Raw genomic sequence first — 20,272 nt, forward strand, 5'->3', positions numbered from 1 at the left:
AGAATTGATGCTTTTGAACTGTGGTATTGGAGAAGATTCTTGAGAGTCCCTGGGACTGCAAGGAGATCCAACCAGTCCATTCTGAAGGAGATCAGCCCTGGGATTTCTTTGGAAGGAATGATGCTAAAGCTGAAACTCCAGTACTTTGGCCACCTCATGCGCAGAGTTGACTCATTGGAAAAGACTCTGATGCTGGGAGGGATTGGTGGCAGGAGGAGAAAGGGACGACAGGGGATGAGATGGCTGGATGGCATCACTGACTTGATGGACGTGAGTCTCAGTGAACTCTGGGAGTTGGTGATGGACAGGGACGCCTGGCGTGCTGCGATTCATGTGGTCGCAAAGAGTTGGACACGACTGAGCGACTGAACTGAACTGAACTGAACTGGAGTTCTGACATGAGCTGCACCCTGCATGCTAAAACTGCTGGTAATTCTCTTAGTCTTCTCTTTATAAACCATTATTTTCAGTTCAAATTAAGCATGCCAAAACTCAGTGGAACTAAACTCATTATCTTACCTACCTCCTTCTTCTCAGTCTATTTTTCTGTTGTGTTCTTACTCTGGGGTAAAATCCCGAAGTGTTTTTTCCTCTCATGTAGGGCAGAAACCCCACACTCTCTAAAATGGTCGTGAAAACCCCTCTTGGCTTGGTTTCTGCTAGGCACGCCTTGTTCCTGCTTTGTCCTCGCAAACCCACTCTGCCATAGCTGAGTCTACATGTGGTTTGCAGAACATGCCATTCACACTGCTTCCTGCTCAAAATTCTCTTTCCCCCATTTCTCTCCAGACTCATCTTGTAAGACTTGTTGATTTATGACAGCTTTTTGAGGTGGGTGTTATTATCTCCCCATTTTTCAGAGAAGGAAATTGAAGCCTAGAGAGTTTGCCTAAGAACTGATCAAGGTTTTCTCTTGGGAATTAGAAATTGGAAAAGAAAAAATTGATCATTTTTTTCATAGAAAAATTCTATTGTAGATCCTCCAGTAGAGGATCAGTTTCAAATGGCAATGTTTTATTTTTTTACTTTATTATAAAGAAAGATTCAGGAGGTCTCACTGTGCACATGGCAGGGAAATTGTTTTTTTTTTTTTATCAAGCATGTATAAAGGGTGTGATATGAGGAAAGAAAATAAACAGAATGTGAGAGGCAGAAACAGCACCTAGAGAGGAGTTGAAGAGCTCTTCAGGTGCCCAAGTCTTTTCATTCTTGTGTTGATAAGTGTTGAGATTTCCTTTCTCTGGAGTTCATTTGAATTGATTTTTTGTTCTTGGCAACCCAAAGGGAAAAGTAAAGCAACATGTGTATTTGTGTGTACTTGCCAGTTAAGTTTCAATTAATTAGAGGAGCTCTTCACTGAAAAGTGATTGTATTCCATAGGTTTATTTATGAATTTGATTGGAATTTAGAAAGTGGTTTCTCATGAACACAATTATAAGTGCTAATAATGTTCTTTATAAATGTGGGGTTAACCGCTTAGATTTAACTACTAAAAGTTATAATGAAATAAAAATAGATAACACTACTGAAATGTAGTCACTAAAGCAGAATCAATAATTCAAATTAAGACTAAAATAGTTTTTCTTGAATGCTGGTAGTTGAAGAAAAACAGGTTTAATTAAAGAAGCATAAAGTAGTAGATATAAATTTGGGTGGAAATTGAGGCTGCTTTGTATTTATTTAAAATAGCTATATCGAGAGAGTGTTTATTGTTCCTGATAAATTGTTTTGTGTTTAAAACCGCAGTACAATTAAAAGGGCTGGAGATAGATGTCTTGGGGCTGTGAGAGTGATCGAGGAAGGAACTCAGTGAATGATCCGCCCTCCGCTGAGAGCAATTTTTCTGGGAACCAGCCCTCCTCGGGCCCCTGCGTGTGTTTCCCTGGCTGCGCCGGGCCTTCGCTGCTGCGCCTGGGTTCTCGCTCAGTTGTGCGGGGCGGGGCCTCGGCTTCGTTTGGCGGCGCTGCCTGCTTGCCGCGGCGATTGCTGTCGTTGCGGAGCACAGGGTCTCGGGTGCCGGGCTCGGCAGCTGTGGGTCACGGGTTCAGTCGTTACAGTACCTGGGCTTAGTTGTCCACAGCATGCGGGATCTTCCCCGACGAGGGATTGAACCCATGTCCTTTGCATTGCAAGGCGAATTCTTAACCAGGGAAGTCCCTGTTCAGTGGTTTTTAATCTCTTTGGTTTATGGACTTCTTGTTTACACTCCTAAAATTATTTAGGACTGTAAAGAGCTTTTTGTGTTTTGTTGACCTTTGAAATAAAAAATGAGAAAATTTGAATATACGATCGTATATTCGATCATTCATCCACTTAACTCATCACAGGTCATAGAATTTCTGAAGAACTTCACTGTATATTCAGAGAATGAGTGGATATAACAATTAATGTGTTAATATTATTATTAAAAGTTTGACATTGCAGATACCCAAAGCAGAGAATCCCTGGACCAAACTTTAGAAGTTGCTTCTATAGTTAAAACATTTCAGTTTTGAATTTCTTTATTGTAAATCAGAGAAGCCTTTAGTTGAAGTAAAAATGTGTATTTTATGTTGAGCAAACTCATATCTCTCAAATTCAGAGTTATTTTCCACAGTGAAATAAAGCAATTTGACTTGTCTTTCTTTGCATTTAGTCTTAAATTAGACCAAAATATGGAAAAAAGAATGGGTAGTATTGACTGTGGGAAGTGTGTGTGTGTGTGTGTGTGTGTGTGTGTGGTGGATGTGGTCTAGTCAGGTGTAATCGAGGTCATACTAGAATACTAAAAGTGTGTTCTGGGGGATCATTTTGCTCTGTCTTTAGCCATATGTTATGGTTCAGTGTATGGCTGTACTTATACACCTAGTTGTTTAGAGGCCACAATTAGTAAAGGGACTATATTTTGAAGCATTTCTTGTATATGAGAGAATCTCATGATCTTTCTAAAGCCTTACGGAGAGTGTTTATATTAAGATTTCATCATTTTATGTTGTTGCTACCACTAGTTGGATCTGAACTAGCTACTTGAATGTAATGGTTGAAGCTGTACAATTTCATGTACAACTGTTTTCTTGCAATGGTAGTATTTGTAGCTTTTGGATTCTCTCTTCTAAAAAATGAATGCAAATCTTGGTAACGTGTGTAGTTGTGACATTTTGGGCCTAAAATAATTACGTGACTTTTTTTATAAAATGAAAACTTATTCTGAACAATGAATTATCACCGATTGGTCTTTCAGCATCAATTCTTTTTAAAAATAAAACATATCTATGAATTCCATAGGTTACCTTATAGAAAAAAAACTGTTAGTGTATATGCAAAAGATACATGTCAGTTTCTGAAAAAAATTTTTTTTGTATTAAAATACCCCACAAAATACAAGCATTTTATTCCTTAAAGTATTATTTAAACATAGTAGAGCATTTAAATTAAACATTTCTTAATGGTTCAGTTGGGTTTAAGGGTTTGATGAGGTAAATTATTGTCTTAATTGCAGTTTTAATTTTTTTTTTCAGTTTTAATAGATTTTATTTTTTTTAATATAAGTTTATTTTAATTGGAGGCTAATTACTTTACAGTATTGTATTGGTTTTGCCATACATTGACATGAATCCGCCACGGGTGTTCCCCATCCTGAACCCCCCTCCCACCTACTTCCCCATACCATCCCTCTGGGTCATCCCAGTGCACCAGCCCCAAGCTTCCTATATCATGCATTGAACCTGGACTGGCAATTCGTTTCACATATGATAATACACGTTTCAATGCCATTCTCCCAAATCATCCCACCCTCACCCTCTCCCACAGAATCCAGAAGACTGTTCTATACATCTGTGTCTCTCTTGCTGTCTCGCATACAGGGTTATTGTTACCATCTTTCTAAATTCCATATATATGCATTAGTATACTGTATTGGTGTTTTCCTTTCTGGCTTACTTCACTCTGTATAATAGCTCCAGTTTCATCCACTTCACTAGAACTGATTCAAATGTCTTCTTTTTAATGGCTGAGTAATACTCCATTGTGTATATGTACCACAGCTTTCTTATCCATTCATCTGCTGATGGACATCTAGGTTGCTTCCATGTCTTGGCTATTATAAACAGTGCTGCAATGAACATTGGGGTACACGTGTCTCTTTCAGTTCTGGTTTCCTTGATGTGTATGCCCAGCAGTGGGATTGCTGGGTTGTATAGCAGTTCTATTTCCAGTTTTTTAAGGAATCTCCACACTGTTCTCTGTAGTGGCTGTACTAGTTTGCATTCCAACCAACAGTGTAAGAGGGTTCCCTTTTCTCCACACCCTCTCCAGCATTTATTGCTTGTAGACTTTTGGATAGCAGCCATTCTAACTGGTGTGAAATGGTACCTCATTGTGGTTTTAATTTGTATTTCTCTGATAATGAGTGATGTTGAGCATCTTTTCATGTATTTGTTAGCCATCTGTATGTCTTCTTTGGAGAAATGTCTATTTAGTTCTTTGGCCCATTTTTTGATTGGGTCTTTTATTTTCCTGGAATTGAGCTGCAGGAGTTGCTTGTATATTTTTGAGATTAATTCTTTGTCGGCTGCTTCATTTGCTATTATTTTCTCCCATTCTGAAGGCTGTCTTTTCACCTTGCTTATGGTTTCCTTCATTGTCCAAAAGCTTTTAATTAGGTCCCATTTGTTTATTTTTGCTTTTATTTCCAATATTCTGGAGGTGGTTCATAGAGGATCTTGCTGTGATTTATGTCAGAGAGTGTTTTGTCTATGTTCTCCTCTAGGAATTTTATAGTTTCTGGTCTTACGTTTAGATCTTTAATCCATTTTGAGTTTGTTTCTGTGTATGGTGTTAGAAAGTGTTTTGCTGCTGCTGCTAAGTCACTTCAGTCATGTCCAACTCTGTGTGACCCCATAGATGGCAGCCCACCGTGCTCCCCCATCCCTGGGATTCTCCAGGCAAGAACACTGGAGTGGGTTGCCATTTCCTTCTCCAGTGCATGAAAGTGAAAAATGAATTCTAGTTTCATTCTTTTACTAGTGGTTGACCAGTTTTCCCAGCACCACTTGTTAAAGAGATTGTCTTTTCTCCATTGTATATTCTTGCCTCCTTTGTCAAAGATAAGGTGTCCATAGGTGTGTGGATTTATCTCTGGGCTTTCTATTTTGTTCCATTGATCTATATTCCTGTCTTTGTGCCAGTACCATACTGTCTTGATGATTGGGGCTTTGTAGTATAGCTTGAAGTCAGGCAGGTTGATTCCTCCAGTTCCATTCTTCTTTTTCAAGATTGCTTTGGCTATTTGAGTTTTTTTTGCATTTCCATACAAATTGTGAAATTATTTGTTCTAGCTCTGTGAAAAATAGCGTTGGTAGCTTGATAGGGATTGCATTGAATCTGTAGATTGCTTTGGTAGTATACTCATTTTCACTATATTGATTCTTCTTAAAAATGAAACATATCTATGAATTCCATAGGTTACCTTATAGAAAAAAAAAAGTTAATGTATATGTAAAAGATACATGTCAGTTTCTGAAAAAAAATTTTTTTGTATTAAAATACCCCACAAAATAAAAGCATTTTATTCCTTGAAGTATTATTTAAACATAGAGCATTTAAATTAAAACATTTCTTAATGGTTCAGTTGGGTTTAAGGGTTTGATGAGGCAAATTATTATCATAAGTACAGTTGTTTAGTTAGAAGAAAATTTTTAGACTTTGTATGTAGGAATTATATTTTGCAAGCATCTTGATTTTTTCAACACTTCTCTCATCCTAAACAATGATAAGCTAATTTACTTTTTAAGAAGGGTTAATTTGAAAGTGATTGTTTCCTGAGGCTAACTCACTTTGGGAGGCTTCTAAGATTAGAAGCCTGATTAAGGTCAGGAAGCAGTATGTGTTTCCAAGTTTAATTTTGGAGTTTTGTTTGAAATGGTTATTCCATAAACCATAGGTGAATCCTCCATCCACCTTTTTGAGAGAAATTTCTCTTCAGTTAACATGAATTGATGTGTTCATAAAGTTATTTTTGACTGCTAATGACTTTAGAGTCATATAGGGATAATCATTACCCTATCTTTGTCTCTATTTTAGTGTAAACTTTTGTTTTTCCTGGGCTGTGTTTGTTTAGTTAAATTGACATTTGTATTTTCAGCTAAGTTAGCCTTGACCAACTGCTTTATTGATTGGTCCAAATTTGTGGCATGTTTTTCAGAAAGACTTATGATGGGTTGGCGCAAAGAAATGTCATATTCCAATCACTACATGAGAAATGGTTGGATTCCCTGTCCTACTAGGAGGTATTAAAATTAGTTATCCTGTTATTGTATCTACCACTAAGAGTGAGAAATACCTGGATTTTGTTATTAGCAGACTTAAAAACATGATAGATAATTGTAGATCCATGGAAATTATCTTCTAGAACTGATGTGCCAAAGATTTTTGGATCCCAAATTTTTTATGGTTCTCCTAAATAGAAAAATAGTGTCTCTTAGTTATTAACCCATTCCATTTATATTGATACCTAATACATATTTTTCAGGAGTAATGCAGTTTTGTTGTTTATAATTCATGCAGGAATAAGTGTTATTTCTCCAGTGTTTGTCTGTTTTCTTGGGGTTGGATCTATGGTAATGCAATTAAAAATACAAAACTTACTACAACTAATTTCCATTGCATTCACATAGTAGTTAGTTAATACAGTGTTTACATTTCTGCCTGTTGGAATTGTAACTTAAAGTGCTGCATATGAAAGATATAAGAATTTTGCATCATGTACAAGCTGTAGTAATTGTGTGCTAAAAGAAATTTAGTAAAATTGCTGGCTTAGATTTGTTTTGCAATTCAAGTGATGTTAACAGTTTTCCATGAAAAGAACTGTTTTGTTCTTAAAATTTCCTTATTAATATGAATTTTTAAAGCTCTTAAACTCATCATAGATTTTTATCGCTTAATTTTTCTGTATAACTCTGTGCCCCCTCCATTTTAAGACAGGGTAATCAGAAAACTGAGCAACAAAGCCAAAGGTGACAGAATTAATAAGTGGTGGGAATAATAGAGTTCAAAGATCCCTGAGTTTTATCTGATTCTTTTCTTAAAATCAGTAGACAAAAATCCAGTAAAGAGGTAAAATTAAAATGCTATAGTGGTTACTCCAGGAATCAATTTCATTTCAAAAAAAAAAAACACCTTAGTAGGTTGATTACTTTTTATTATGTTCATGTACATGTATACTACATTTTACTTTCTATAATCTGGCTACAGAATATATTTTAAACTATCAACATTTAAGCATATATACATATTCTTTAATACTCATTTTATTTTACTAACTACTATCTTTTTTGTAAGTCATTTTGAGTCATCAGTTTTTTGGAACTAGGGGAATTTTACCCTTATATATGTAAAGCAATTGCATATTGACCTTCTTTATAAAAATTTGAGGTAATGAAAATGTAGCCAGAACTACAGATCTTTATTTTTCCTTTCTCTTTGTTGCCTGTTTTTGTGTAACAGAGGCTAGGTGAGTCATTTTATACTAATGAATCATTTTTAGGTCTAGGAGCTGCCCTCTAGGTTTTCTCAAATTGGTACCATAGCAAAATAAAACTAAGCAAAACTTGATAGAATTAATACCTCTCTTCTGTATATAGAGCACTGTTAAACATACTTTACAGGGAAAAAAAGAACTCCATATGGAGATAATTAAGTAGTATAAAAGAAACAGCTCTTTTATAGTTATTAATTTTTTAACAACTGCCCTATAATACAGTAGATCATTTGGTCCACACACTTAATTAAAACCATTATCTTTCTTTTTGGAAGCATTTATTATACAGTTCCAAAATTGTTCATGAAAACAAAATCATGAATCTACTTGTCTCTAAATTGGGGCACTGAACAAGCAGTGTAAAGAATCCTTCATTTTAGATTGGACTATGTTTTAATTTTCAAATGAATTGAAATTTAATTTGCTGTAATTTTTTTCATCAAATTGAATTGTATCAATTGAGTGAAACTTTTGAAACTTATTTAAGTCCCTAAAAGTTTTTTGAATAAGAGATCTAAACACTGAATCATTTAATTTAAATAGTAGCACAACCAATGAGTCATTTAAAATGTGTTTTAAAAATTAAAATGAGACACTGATAATATCTCTTTGTGGCTTTAAAAATTCTACTTTAAAAATTTTAAATTCTACTTTAAAAATTACACTAACTCAAAACAGTAATCAGAATTCTTTGTGAGAATGGACACATTCCTTTTGAGCTTTAAGAAATTCATTTTCTGAAACTTTAAATGTAGGGGGTAAATTTGGACGTTTAGGTTCATTTACCCATCACTTCAGATGTTCTGGGAAGAAATATCTAATGATTTTTCCATGACATCTACCCTTTTTTTCAGATTCTCGACTGACATTTTATCGTGTTATTGTGTTCCACGCTATTTAGTTCCTCCTGGATCCTTCCGAATTTCACATGCACTGCTTCAATCAGCTCCTGCAGAGCGGATAACATACCTAGGGACCCAGGTCTTACTGGACAAGCAGCCAATCATGCACAGGGGCAGACTTGGCCTTACATTTTAATTCTTATATTTTTTTGCATTTCAAAGTATAGATATTCATTTTATCTATTAAAAAGTAAAACCCAGTAAGTGTACTGTAGGGAATATTTATCTTACAAAGGAAGGATTATGTAGAAATGAGCCCACCTGCTGGTTTTACTTTCCTTTCCCAGTAATGTTTATATTGTAACTTAGACATTTTTCTGGCTCTACAAATTAGGTATGTCTTTGTTTTCTAGTGCATATTTCTGTTATGTAAACCTGCTTGTACACATATGAAGAAAACCAATGTGAAACATTTCTGTTTATGCACAAAGTATACCTTAATGGTATCTTGGGCAGAGGGTAAGAATCTCACCTTTACAAGGGAAGTAGAAATGGTGGATTTGCTTACGGAGCTTTAAATTATGTAACTGTAAATTGGGAATTTAGTCTGTATGTCAGAAAGATACAGCCAATTCTGCCATCCGTTTAAAAGAAAAATAAGATTTTGGTGAAATCTTGTCTAAGTGGCTTTAACACTATTAGAGAATTTAAAAAACTGTTATAATAAATCAGACTGTTTTAGAATAGCAAAATAAAGTTGGGGTTACTGTTTCAGATGTATATTCATGTAAAAATTAGGTTTCAGTATTGGCACTTAGGTAACAAAGGAAAATATGATATATTTGTATTTTAATGAAATACTGGCACTATATAAAATGTTAATTTTTAAATCAGTGAGCCAGAATTTCAGTGTGGATAAGGAAAAAGATTGTCATTTTATAAACTGCAAGAATAAATATATGTGTTTTAAATACTGAAGTATTCAGTTTAAAATTTTTGCTTCATTTTGAAAACATGTAAGAACTAAATTAGATTTTTACTTAGTGGTTAATAGCAGTGAATAAATAAACCTGTCTAAAAATTAAAGAATGAATGTAGATTAAGATTTCTGACACTTTAAAATTCTATAAGAGGAAGATTGTATGTTATCAAGGAACATAGTATATTTTGTGTTGATCATTGCTGTTTTAAAAATGTGTATGTTCTATGATTACAATGTTTCCCATACCTCAGACTGAATTTGAGTTGATGTCTTCTTAACGTGATTGGGTTAGTAACCAGTGGCATTTAATTTTTGTAATGCAAAACTTAAGGCTTTAGGTGTTCCCAATAAAACTTTTATATAAGCCTCTTGAAATTGTTTTGTTTAGATTTTAGTTTAAACCTATTTTTATCCTGCTTTATTGCACTCCCTTTCACTAGTAGAGTAGCCACACCCCCTCCTTTTTTTAAATGCAGTGTATACAAAAAGTAATTTTTCTTAGTGTCATAATTTCTTTTTTTTTGTTTTTACATTTAGGAACCAAATACCATATGCCTTTTTCCTACCTTTGTATTAAGTAGCAAGAAGACTATTACATGAATAGATTAAATTTAGGTCATTTTCTATCATATATCCTATATTATTGCAAAATTTCTGTAGTACTTTGTGTTTCTTTCTCCCAAAGAAGAAAAGAAATTTAGCTATGTAACATAAGTTAAATTTTTATAAACCCCACTTGGGCATTTGTGGTATTGCAAAAGTGAAATTGTTTCATCATGGTTCAAATAAGAAGTAACATAATTGCTTTTGGTGAGAATAGCTTACATTTAGAATCTGCCAGAAAATTGAGTCTTAAGCTGTTTTTACAAATAAAGAATATAATGCCGTATAGAAACCTGAATTTTAAAAAATAGGCTGATTCTATTTTAGCCAAATATCTTAGTTTTTTGTTAGTTTTAAAAACTTTCTAGAAAAGTATAGAATGTTAAGTATTATACTTAATAAGAATTCTAAAGCATGATTTAAGCTGGTATAAAATGACTTTAGTTATTTCTTAATTTATCATGAATACCGGCTAAATTTTAAAAGTTTATTTCTGTGTAAAATTTTACAGTATTGAAAGTTACTTTTTAAAAGAAATGTTTCAGCAACATTTTAAAAACTTTTAACAAAATCTTTTGTGTATGAATGGCAGTCAGTATCAGTTCTAAAATCCTTTTGCAGTGTAACCAAAGTAATTTTGTTCTTCACAGTACAACATTTAAAATAAAGTTTATGCATTGGATTTTTGGACGTTTAAGTTTTAAAATGGCCACATAGGCTTAAACTGATTTCATTGTTTTGGATTCTTTACTGTTTGAGCCACGAGGGAAGCCCGTTTGGAAATACTTTGGGGAATATTTATTCTCTTTATAAATGGAGGTTGAGCACCACCTGTTGGTCAAACTAATGTATTTTAATTTGTGAATTCAGCAAAAATGTTTTTGGTTTAATTGAATGATTGTATTCCTTAACTGCTGATGTCTTGTATATTATATAATGCTGTCATAGTATAGATTTATGTCTAAAAGTTATATTCATGAAATTCATCAGAATGGCTTATTATAGATTATAAAATAATGCACTTTTACCACCTTTACTATTTGAGTTTTCATCACTTTGCTCTTTGCCACTGAATTAGAAAGTTACCCTTTTTTAAGGAAGTGAGTGGTCTCAAGGCTGGGTTTGTTTATGAAGTTTTTTAAAGAAGGTGATTATTTTATGTGCCTCATGTGGAAATTATAATGAGAAAATCAGTTAGACAATTCCTGTGTTATTACCTATGTCTTGGCTTCCCAGGTGGTTCAATGTTAAAGAATCTACAAGAGATGTGGGTTTGATCCTTGGGTGAGGAAGATCCCCAGGAGGAGGAAATGGCAACCCACTCCAGTGTTCTTGCCTGAAAAGTCCCCTTGAAAGAGGAGCCTGGCAGAAAGAGTCAGACACGACTGAGCATGTACCTGTGTGTTAATTTTTAAGAAAATAAAGTCATCTGTTATCTGTTTTTCTTACTTAATAACAAGTTGAAGTTTAAAAACAATGAACTCTTGTATTGAAAATAGCAATTACTAATTTTATTTCAGTTTTATATCTTTTATAATTTAGACGATTGAATGTTTTATTTCATTTGAAATGGATGCTTATAACTAGTATACATTAATAAAGCAAGTTGGTTTTAATAGTTATTAATGTTAATTTTAATATATATTAATACAAAATTAAGAAATAAAGTATTACTCAGAGCAAAGCAGAAAATGTCAAAAGTGACATTTGATACCCCAAGGTATTAAAAATATATTTTCATTTAGACTAAGTATAGAAGGCAGCTGGGGTACTTCTACCACTACTGACATCAAAGTGAGTGCTACAGCTGTATCAAAGTCTTAACCTTCATACATTAATAATGTACAGTAAATAAATCAGTGCTTTTGGGTTTTAGGGAGGTTGATCTTTTTATTTTAGGTCATACTTTCTAAGAAGAAATTATTCCATACTTAGTTTAGATGTATTCATAACAAGAAAATGGTATAAATAAGGGTCAAAGAAAACAAGTTTCAGGAACTTACATTAGTATTTCATATATGGTAACAGAAAGCAGCTCATTTTTTAAAATATGAAAATCAAGACTTGTAGTGTCAGCTATATTGTTTGAAATCATGAATTATACCCCAGTTCCCCTCAATTTCTGTTGCTTTTTTCTGTATCCATTTAATGTTGTCACGTGTAAGTCTTTCAGTGCAGAAATTTCGGACTTGATCCTGTCTCTTATCTTTTCCATCAAACTCAATTTCTCTACTTTGAAAATGACTCTTCATTCTTTCTTCTCTATATTTTCTTTCTGACTACTCTAGAAGGTTTCTAACTAATGTTATTGTCTTCAACCGCTTTTCTTTTCCACCTGTCTTGAGTAACACTGAAGAGTATTTTTGCATTTTTCTTTTGAAACTGAAACACTTGGCTGGACAGAGGAAACAGCCTTTCACGCTCAGTTGCTTACACAGTTGAATCTAATATCCTTAGAATAGCATTCACTGGGACCTTAGCACTTGTTTCTAGTGTGCCTTTCTAGAGTTCCCCTTCGCATTCCCACCCTTTGAAACCAGATGTCACCTGCTTTGTGAAGAGTCACTTTGTTGTTTCTGTTGTTCAGTCACCAAGTTGTGTCAAACTCTTTGCAATCCCGTGGACTGCAGCACGCCAGGCTTTCCTGTCCCCCACTATCTCCTGGAGTTTGCTCAAATTCATGTCCATTGAGTCAGTGATGCCATCCAACCATCTCATCCTTTGTTGCCCCATTCTCCTCCTGCCCGCAATCTTTCATAGCATCAGGGTCTTTTTCCAGTGAGTCAGCTCTTCGCATCAGGTGGCCAAAGTATTAGAACTTCAGCATCAGTCCTTCCAATGAATATTTCAATGAGTATTCAGGGTTGATTTCCTTTAGGTTTGATCTTCCTGCAGTCCAGGGGACTCTCAAGAGTCTCCTCCAGGATCACAGTTCAAAAGCATCAATTCTTTGGCGCTCAGCTTTCTTTATAGTCCAACTCTCACATCCATACCTGACTACTGGAAAAACCATAACTTTTGACTGTGTGAATTTCTGTTGGCAAAGTGATGCTTCTGCTTTTTAATACGCTGTCTAGGTTTGTCATAGCTTTTCTTTCAAGGAGCAAGCGTCTTTTAATTTCATGGCTTTAGTCACCATCTGCAGTGATTTTGGAGCCCAGGAAAGTAAAATCTGCCATTGTTTCTGCCTTTTCCCCATCTATTTGCCATGAAGGGATGGAACTGGATTCCATGATCTTAGTTTTTTTGAATTTTGGGTTTTAAAGCCACCTTTTTCACTCTCCTTCACCTTCATCAAGAGGGTCTTCAGTTCTTTTTCAGTTTCCATCATTAGATTGATATCCTCTGCGTATCTGAGGTTGTTGATATTTCTCCTGGCAATCCTGATTCCAGCCTTGGATTCCATCCAGCCCAGCATTTCTCATGATGTACTCTGCATAGAAACTAAATAAGCAGGGTGACAATATATAGCCTTGCCATACTTCTTCCCCAATATTGAACCAGTCCATTGCTCCATGACTAGTTCTAACTATTTCTTCTTGACCTGCATACAGGTTTATCAGGGGACAGGTAAGGTGGGCTGGTATTCCCGTCTCTTTAAGAATTTTCCACAGCTTGTTGTGATCCACACAATCAAAGGCTTTGGCATAGTCAATGAAGCGGAAGTAGATGGTTTTCTGAAATTCCTTTGCTTTTTCTGTGGTCTGACAGATGTTGGCAATTTGATCTCTGGTTCATCTGTGTTTTCTAAATCCTTTGTACACCTGGAAGTGCTCAATTCATGTAATGCTGAAGCCTTGAAGAATTTTGAACATGACCTTACTAGCATGGGAGATGAGTACAATTGTCCAATTGAATATTTGAACAAATTGAATATTTGTTCAGTTCAGTCGCTCAGTTGTGTCCAACTCTTTGCGACCCCATGAATCCCAGTACTCCAGGCCTCCCTGTCCATCACCAACTCCCAGAGTTCACTCAAACTCATGTCCATCAAGTTGGTGATGCCATCCAGCCATCTCATCCTCTGTCGTCCCTTTCTCCTCCTGCCCCCAATCCCTCCCAGCATCAGAGTTTTTTCCAATGAGTCAACTCTTGGTGGCCAAAGTACTGGAGTTTCAGCTTTAGCATCATTCCTTCCAAAGAACACCCAGGACTGATCTCCTTTAGAATGGACTGGTTGGATCTCCTTGCAGTCCAAGGGACTCTCAAGAGTCTTCTCCAGCACCACAGTTCAAAAGCATCAATTCTTCGGCACTCAGCCTTCTTCACAGTCCAACTCTCACATCCATACATGACCACTGGAAAAACCATAGCCTTGACTAGACGGACCTTTGTTGGCAAAATAATGTCTCTGCTTTTGAATATGCTGTCTAGGTTGGTCATAACTTTCCTTCCTTAGTACTGCCCTTTTTACGAATTTGGATGAGGATTGACCTTTTCTAGTCCTGTGGCTTCTACTCAGTTTTCCAAATTTGCTGGCATGTTGAGTACAGCACTTTCCCAGCATCCTCTTTTGGGATTTGAAATAGCTCAGGTGGAATTCCATCACCTGCTCTAGCTTTGTTTGTAGTGATGCTTCCTAAGGCACACTTGACTTCTCATTCCAGGATGTCTGGCTCTAGGTGAGTGATCACACCATCATGGTCCTCTGGGTCATTAAGATCTTTTTGGTACACTTCTTCTCTGTTCTTCCACCTCCTCTTAATCTCTTCTACTGCTGCTAGGGCCTTGCTGTTTCTATCCTTTGTTGTGCCATCTTTGGATGAAATGTTTTCATGACATCTCCAATTTTCTTTCTCTCTAGTTATAAACTTTTTTCCTATTTCTTTGTATTGTTCAGTTAAGAAGGCTCTCTTCTCTCTCCTTCCTCTTCTCTCAAACTCTGCATTTGGTTGTGTACATCTTTCCTTTCTCTTTTGCCTTCTCTTCTCTTCTTTTCTCAGTTATTTATAAGGTCTCTTCAGGCATCCACTTTGCATTCTTGCATTTCTTTTTCTTTGGGATGGTTTGGTCACCGCATCCTGCACAGGTAGGAACCTCTGTCCATAGTTCTTCAGGCGCTCTGTCTGCCAGATCTAATCCCTTGAATCTATTTGTCACTTCCACTGTTTAATCATATGGGGTTTGATTTAGGTCATACCTGAATGGCCTAGTGGTTTTTCCTACTTTCTTCAATTTAAACCTGAATTTTGCTATAAGGAGCTCATGATCTGAGCCACTTTAAGAATTAATTACACCGATTTGAGCTCTTTGAGCAATTGGATCATATTACTAGAAGTCTCTCATAACTAGAAAAGTTATTGGCTTATATGTGTATAGTTATGAACTCTTTGAAAGCAGTGACTGTGTGTTTTGTTTGTTTGTGTGAACTTTTGATTTGCAAGTCCCAGGTATAGACCTTGGCACAGAAGAGGCTGTAAATTTATAGTAAAGAGTATGAATTCTGGAGCAAGACTGCCTGTGTTCAAATCCCAGCTCTTCTGCTTTGTCCCCTGGAGAAATTTATTTTCTCAACCACTAAATAAATGTGTTTGTATATGTAATATTCTTAGAACAGCACCTGATACATAGTAAACTTACTAAATGCTAACAGTTTTTACTTTAAAAATGAAATAAGCTAGTTAGATAATATATTTTAAATTGAGAAAGTACACAAATTTGAAGCATAGTTCTTAAAGATCTTTTTTTTTGGCAATAAAATGCCACGTTTTATAACTAATTTAAAATATTTCTTTGAATATATGTAAACAATTTTGTTTGAAAATTTCTTAAGAATTGAATTGTGTTAAGTTTAGTAACCTTATACTTAAGACTTTGGAGAATATGCACATGTGTATAAATAACTGTTTAATCATTTATTAGAGTTGTTGCTATATTATGTTATCATAAAACACTCTAACTATGAACTGTAATGGATATATAGAGAAGTATTGTTTGGAAATACAAGACAAAATTGGCACTTGGTATTTTTAGGTAGATTTTTAAATTAAAAAATGAAAATGTAGCATAGGCTTTTTCTTTTTTTTATCATAGGGTGAGTACAGTCAGTGTCTTCAATTTAATGTTTTGTTCTTATAACTTTTCTATCCTTGTTGAAGTGATGAATTTTTTTTTCATCACTTCTGGCCAAGTTGAAAGTAAAGGTTTTCCTGTTTTCTTTCCTTTGTTCCTGGGCGAGGGAGGGCAGGTGGGATGTAAGGAAATGTCGAGGAACTATTTTTCATACACACATGCAGTGTTACAGTTAGATCAGATTTCTTCAGCTACTGATTTTTATTCACCATTTGGCATTGGTAAGATGAAGGTTAAAAGCATCCGTTGGGATCTGTGCTTCTGAATCAGACAGTTCTCCTCAAAAATTCATAAAAACATTCATAATGAATGAGAATCACTGAGTAGTGTTAATATTAACTTAGATTGTAAATGCAAAGTATTTTAAATGAGCTTACAACTTCTTGGAATTATAAAATGTATGTATTTCAGACAATAGAGTAAACAAATTTGATCTTCTGTTTGATTGAATTGCATATTTTGCAATCTGGTACCATTGAGTATACACACTGCATAAGTTTTTTAAAATGTTATTGATATGTATCATTTTTTTCTATGGTCGAATGCTTTTATTAGAAATAAGTATAAAATTGACCGTCTGTGTTTGCTTAATATTATGTGTGTCTTTATTCAATTATTTTTCGTAATGATTGATACACGTTACTTCTGAGTGAGATCCTGTTATAGTGTTTCTAAGTAATGTGTACAGTTTAAGATGAATAATTTAACTGCAGATGGCTTTCTGCTTATTTTTGTATGTTTCATCATGTGGTTATAAAATATAAGGTGATTTAGAAAATATAATTTATTTGGGGGATTTAATTAAACATTTCTGTGTAAATTTAGTTTACAGAGTTTTAAAGTTATATTTTTTTTGTTCAGTAAATTGAAAATTATTCACTCCAGGTTGTATATTCAGAATCAAGTAGGGACATTACAAATTAGAGGAAACATTAATATTCCAGAATTATTTGCTGGGAACAAAATTATGCTCATCTTCATATTTGAAAATAGCTTTTAATTATTGGATTTACAACTTTCACACTTAAAGATTAGAAAGATTTTAATCATTTTTAAATGAATAAGCCACTTAAAATTATTATAAAATATTTCAACTTTATATATAAATCATATTTGTATTTCATTTTATAATGCAGATTCCTTATTGTAAGATGTAATGACTCCTACCCAGAAGTATTTTAATTTCAAAGTATCAGTGATAATTATATTTTCAGATTAATAAGAAGCTAATAGAAATACATAGTATTTATTCTGATGTTTTTTGATGACTGATGAATACTGACACTGTGTTATAAGTCCAGGTTAAATGTTATTTAGGAAGAGAAAGACATTAATAGAGAATTAAAATGCAGTGTTATATGTGCTATATAATAAGTCATGATTCAAAGGAAACTTTAGAGCAGTGCTTGTCTTCTTCAGGGTTCAGAGAAGGTCTTTGTGAGATGATGAGGCTTTGTTTTATCTGAAGAATATTTCCAGTTGGTCATAGAAAGTAAAAAAGGGATTTAGGTTAAGGGAACATTATGTGCAGAGGTGTGGAGGCATTTAGAGAGTACAGCTAGGAAGAGGAGGTTTTGGACCTGTGAGGCTGACTGGAAACCTGGGCTATAAAAGCTCTTTGGATGGTGTGCTAAGAATGTTGGGTTTTATCCTATAAGCATTGGTTGGGCATTAAAGAATTTTTGAGTGGGAGAGTAACATGTACCTATTTGTATTTTCAAAAGGTTTTCTGGTAGAGAGTGAAGGTGGAAAGACCACTCAGTTACTACAGTAGTTAGAGGAAAGATGATGAGTGCGTGATGCAGCCAGGGCGGTGAGCAGAGAGGAGGAAGACTGAGGCAGAGTCAGTCAGCGTGTCCATAACGTTCTGTGGGAGTGCCCGAGAGCAGCTGGCTTCTAGGTTCCCAGGTGGGCGCGCCACTCACTGGCGCAGGGACGGGTGGAGCGAGGACCTGGTTTTGGGAGTTGAGGAGGACTGCCCTAGTGAACAGGTCACGTCTGGGATGTCAGAGGACTCTAGTGTAGGAAACGTGCAGGTGGGGAGTCGGACGTCCAAGATTTGGAGCCTGAGAGACAGAGATTTGGAAGTTAGCATGCTGGTTCCAAACTCGTTTCATCAGTTGTTTTTGTTTTTCTGCTAATGACTCTTAAATACAGAGAATAAAGACATTTTAGAAGTTGAATTAGAGAAATTTTGGGAGAATAGATGTCTGTGCATACTCCATTTCAGATCTTAAGGAGACTGTCTGGAATTCGTTTCTGCTGCCTCTTCTCTGCCACTAGCTGTCTCGTGTAGTCAGTGAAGTTGTCCTGAGGGAAAGGAGAGCAGATGATGACCCAGCTTTCCGGATGCTGATAAATTTAGGGAGAGGCCTGATTGTTTAGTGCACCTTCAACTCCCTTGGGTTGGTTATCTGTAGTTTTCTGTTGCACGCATCAGGGTATCTCTCTGTTGGTGAGGGCAGTTGAGAGTTGACTCCAGTAAAATCACTGAAGTGAGCAAGAATAATTGTTTTGATATCACACTACACTCCTGTCATTTATTTCAAGGTTTCAGAAATGAATCTCATCCAGTATTTGATAGCCCAACATTTTATAGGCATTGTATAATATTATACATGAATATGGGTCTTTTGGATGCTGTGTTCTTTCCAGGACAATTTAAGTCTGTACTTCACTTGTTTTAAATGAAATTACCTATGTTACCATCCTTATTTGGACTTTTGAAGTCTTAATATTCTGTGTATCTTGGAAGTGTTTTGTTAGATTTTAAATTATGATATGTGAAATATATAGAAAAGCAAGATTAAACATATTAACATTAATCTTATTATCATATATGCTTGAGATTACTAAATAGTCTATCAATTTACAGAACATAATTTAAATGCCATTTGCAATAAAAAAAATCCCCAACAATAAATACCGGGGACTAAATCCAACAAAAGATGTGTATGACCTTTATGGAAGAAATTATACAATTTCATTGAACCTAAGAAGCTAAATAAGAGCTACCTAAATAAGAGCAACCTAAGAGCTAAATAAATGGAGAGGGATACTATGCTTTTGAATGGGAAAGTATAAGAATAGAAATTTTCTCCCAAATAAATCTAATAAGTTCAGTAATGAAAGTCTGATCAAAATCCCACCTAGTATTTTTTTTTTTTACAGCATTACATAGTCTAACTTTAAAATTGATATGGAAGGGGCAAGAAGAGCCAGATAATTTTGAAGAACAGTGTGAGTGAACTTACCCCATCACATACTAAGGTTTATGCTCTGTCCCACAAAGCAGTAGTTAATTCACTAGGGTGCTAATGGCCCAGGTAAACTAGTGGACTAGTTTGCCTTTGCGCCCTTGTTTCCTGGCTCCTCTTTGTACACAACTACGTGCCAGCCTACCTGAGCTATACATGCCACATTCATGCCTTGAGAATTTCAGTTCTGTGCCTTGGGTTGCCATTCTGTACAGAATTCCCTTCATCCTTGTCTACTCTACTTCACTGAATCTAAGAGCATTGTTATTTTACAGTGGCACCCCACTCCAGTACTCTTGCCTGGAAAATCCCATGGACGGAGGAGCCTGGTGGGCTGCAGTCCATGGGGTTGCTAAGAGTCGGACACAACTGAGCGACGTCACTTTCACTTTTCACTTTGATGCATTGGAGAAGGAAATGGCAACCCACTCCAGTGTTCTTGCCTGGTGAATCCCAGGGATGGGGGAGCCTGCTGGGCTGCCGTCTGTGGGGTCGCACAGAGTTGGACACGACTGAAGTGACTTAGCAGCAGCAGCAGCAAGAAAAAATGTTGTCTGTTAAACTGATACATCATCATTGCAGGATACATTGTTTCAGAGAATATTTAAAATGCCAGTGTCTCCACAAAACTTAATCCCTCATTTCTCTTGAGTGAAGTAAAGTGAAAGTCACTCAGTAGTGTCTGACTCTTTGTGACCCCATGGACTGTAGCCTGTCAGGCTCCTCTGTTCATGGAATTCTCCAGGTCAGAATACTGGTTCTGCAGTCTTAAACTCCAAGCTCCAGTCTCTTATGTAAAAATCTGGATAACAGAAATTGCCTTACAGAGTTGCTTAAGGGTCAAGATAATATTCTTAAAGCAACTATCACATGATTCACTGTAGTGCTCAATATTTGGTAACTCTTGTTCATACTAGAATTGTAGAAAACACACACTTTCAGAAATGGAAAATTCAGTGGAAAAGCCTTCAGACATATCTGCCATTCTGTACAGCTTCTG

The 20,272-nt window shown here is 35.5% G+C and overlaps 1 protein-coding gene and 1 long non-coding RNA gene across 2 annotated transcripts in view; both read left to right on the forward strand.

Annotated features, from left to right (window-relative positions):
• The window catches only part of FBXL17 (F-box and leucine-rich repeat protein 17), a gene marked incomplete at its 5' end in the record, with an annotated part of 389,687 nt that overhangs the window by 89,759 nt on the left and 279,656 nt on the right, over positions 1-20,272 (forward strand). The window lies entirely within an intron of this gene.
• LOC104991358 lies at positions 5,374-10,979 on the forward strand. The gene is made up of 2 exons (XR_825603.1): positions 5,374-6,266; positions 8,371-10,979. It is a non-coding gene; the product is annotated as an uncharacterized LOC104991358 (long non-coding RNA).

This window comes from Bison bison, unplaced genomic scaffold (genome assembly GCF_000754665.1).
Source record: "Bison bison bison isolate TAMUID 2011002044 unplaced genomic scaffold, Bison_UMD1.0 scf7180017864189, whole genome shotgun sequence".
Classification (NCBI taxonomy): Eukaryota; Metazoa; Chordata; class Mammalia; order Artiodactyla; family Bovidae; genus Bison; species Bison bison.